The sequence below is a fragment of the Pinus tabuliformis genome, chromosome 5_1, assembly GCF_031772625.1.
Source record: "Pinus tabuliformis cultivar Carrire ecotype Pingquan chromosome 5_1, CPIR1, whole genome shotgun sequence".
In the NCBI taxonomy this organism is placed as follows: Eukaryota; Viridiplantae; Streptophyta; class Pinopsida; order Pinales; family Pinaceae; genus Pinus; species Pinus tabuliformis.
The window spans coordinates 613,107,997-613,111,095 of record NC_142305.1 but is presented as its reverse complement, the minus strand read 5'-3'; positions in this window follow the sequence as shown (position 1 = coordinate 613,111,095).

Genomic DNA, 3,099 nt, shown 5'->3' with positions numbered 1-3,099 from the left:
TAAGACGGTCATCACAAGATTCAGAAGAAAGGTCTTGATCAAGCTCAAAGGTATGCAAATCTTTGGTATTCACAATCTTCAAAGGGAAAGAATCAACTACAGGCTGAGGATCTCTTCTCAAATACAGTATATTTTGCAAAGCATTCTTGACATTCTCAGGAAAAGAGAAGAATTAATTTATAACAAAGAACAAAATTTCTTGGATGAAATTCCAACTTGAATACCTGATCTGTCCATATTGCCCTTTCATGTTTCTACTGGTCAGGATCATCCTCCAGTGGAGTCTTTAGATCTGATCTTAAAACTAATTTAGAGTCACCAGGTGAATGATTTCAGCCTAGCCAGTGTCTGATCGTTGTCCACCATCAACCATCAGATCTGAACTTGATAAATGTATTGGGGTGATCGTTTAGATCAGATGTTCAGTTTATAAACTAGACTGGAGATTGACTGAAGCAACTTTTATCTACTTGTGCTAATGTAAAGCAAAATTGTTTCGAAGGCTACCTGGCTAACTTCAGACTCTGTCTGTAGTCTACAAAGCCAAACAGTGAAAATAAAATTTCTTCCCCAGTGGAGTTGCAACTATGTTAGAGCCTAGATTTGCCTCAGGCTGAAAAGACGAGGTTCTAGGTCCACATCAAACCACGCTCAGCCTCGTAGCTAGCCCTACAAGGACAGGAGAGGGCTCTCTCCAGGTCAATCTCAGTGAAAGGTGATCTATGGGGCTTGAGATGACTGAAATATAAACTAATTTTAGGCTAGGTATGAAGTACATGGATTTGTTTTGAGTTTTTTGTTGGAAAAAGGGACAGGCAAATTTTGGTTCCGGGGATGAGGCCAGATTTTTGCAGAGTTCTGATTGGGGCAAGGAAGGAAATCATTTTGATGCTTTGAATTGAATGAATTGGTAGATCACCAATGAGGAGCCAAGGAGGGCAAGAGGATCTCAAGAGTCCTCCTCAAACAGATGAAAATATGAAGAATTAAACAAAATATCCAAGCAGAGCATAGCAGTCCATGAATTCTACCTTAATCACTCATTTGTTTAATTGCAGAAGACAAGAAAAGGGAAAATGATACACAATAACATCAATTAACTTACAAATACATAGAGAAACACACCATCAAATCATAGAGCCACATGGATCTGAACAAGTGCTGCAAAACCCTGGTCTTTCCTTTGCCAAAATTGCAGAAATGAAATGTACAATAGAGTGATAAGCAATCCCAAGTGTCCAACCCTGAAAATGACTCAGAAATTACATAATATAGACAAGACAAACCTATTCCCTTTCCTCTAGGGTTCAAGCTCATCATTCTAGGAGCTGTTTGAACTAATTCTAAACAAGGAACTGAAATCTAGGTAGTCAAACAACTTACCCCTATATGCTAGGAAACTGATTCATTCATTAAATTTTCACCTTTTAGTCAATGAATCATCTAGAACAAGTAAATATGTGCCAAAGTTACATCATAGTCATCAAGTTACATCGAGATAGATCAATAATTACATCAAAAATTCAAACTAGTCAAAACTGGGCGAAATTCTGAGCTGCTGAGTGAAAAACAGGCCAAAATTCTCTGTGCGCCGTGCCAAAATCTGTATGCGTCGTGCCACTTTGGAGCTGATTTTGAGGCACTTCCTAAAGTCCAAATTCAGCCCAAGTGTTCTTGTTGGAAATATCTGCCTGTCTACTTTCCAACCCAAGTGGAATTTCTGAATTTGGATGTCATTTGCCCCTCCAAAACCTCAATCTCCCAAGACTGCTTCCTATGTGTCAAAATAGGGGCAGTGAGGTCATTTTTAGGGTGTTTTTGACCCTTTAGGCAACTCAGAACTTGATGAAATCCTTAGGTAATCCATTATCATGCATAAATTTTGATGAAAAATCCAAAAATGTAAAGTTTCCCTCCTGGAGATCTCCCAATTATAAGCACGCGGCAAGTGGCGCTACGCGTAGGGCAAAAAACCCTGTTTTAAAGCCAAAAAAATTCAAAATTGACAAAATTTTCTCCAAATTTCTTGAAATTTGGGTTGTAGGTCCTTGATCAAATGCCATGCTCAGCCAAAGAAGCTTCGGCCAAAATTTGGAGTCGATCATGCTCCTTTTGCATCTCCTCAGTAACCTCCTGGCGCATGCAGTTCAGTGGCGGAATAACTGTCTTGTTCATATGATGTGTCTGTGTCCGCCGCCTCCATGGTGCTGAAATATGTATAACAGGTGTATGTTTTGAAAATTATAAATAGGTGCTTTTTTTCCTATGCCAAAGGGAAATTATGGATTGTGAGGAATATGGGACAGTGGGAAAAGCGGATGATGGAGTTTGTCAAGTGAAGAAATGTGCAAACAGTCACTTGACGATGTTTACGGAGCGGGGATTTAGGGATTTTGTGAATGATATAGTGATAAATGATATAGGAGGGGGAGAATGATGGGGAATGATATGAGTTTAGTGTAGGAAAAATGGGAAGCAAGGATATGAGTGTTTTGGGAGTTTAATAATGATAGGATTATAAAAAGGGAAGGGATCACAAGTGAGAGAGGAGACTTGGCACCAAAATCATCATTTAAAAACACCAATTACAAAACCCTATGGAGCAGATTTTGATATAAATGTAGGGTTTATATTTTCAAACTTCAAACCTTTGAATTCTCCCTCCAAGCAACACCCAACACAAGTTAAATTCAATAGCAAGAAGGCTCAGACTTACTTGGAGCAAAAGACATGGCGTTATTGAGTTTTGATGACTGTCGGGATAAACAACTGGCCTGTCAGTTCTGTGCACCACGACCTCCTCCAATATGCCGCGCGGCCCTTCAACGCACAGCCAAACACAAAATTCCTTCCTTTAACCCTCAAATCAATATCCTTTGACCTCTTGGCATAGCAATGAAAGTTTCAAGCAATGAACATGTCTAATGGAATGATGAGTTTGATTTTTATTGAAGCCACAATGATTTTTTGTGTTGGAGGTTCTATGCACCACGCACAAGCCCAGTGCGCCGCACAGCCTGTGTGCGCCACGCCAGTGTAATTTAACACTGAGAATTTGCGCCCAATGCGCCGCGCATGCCATGTGCGCCGCGCACAAAC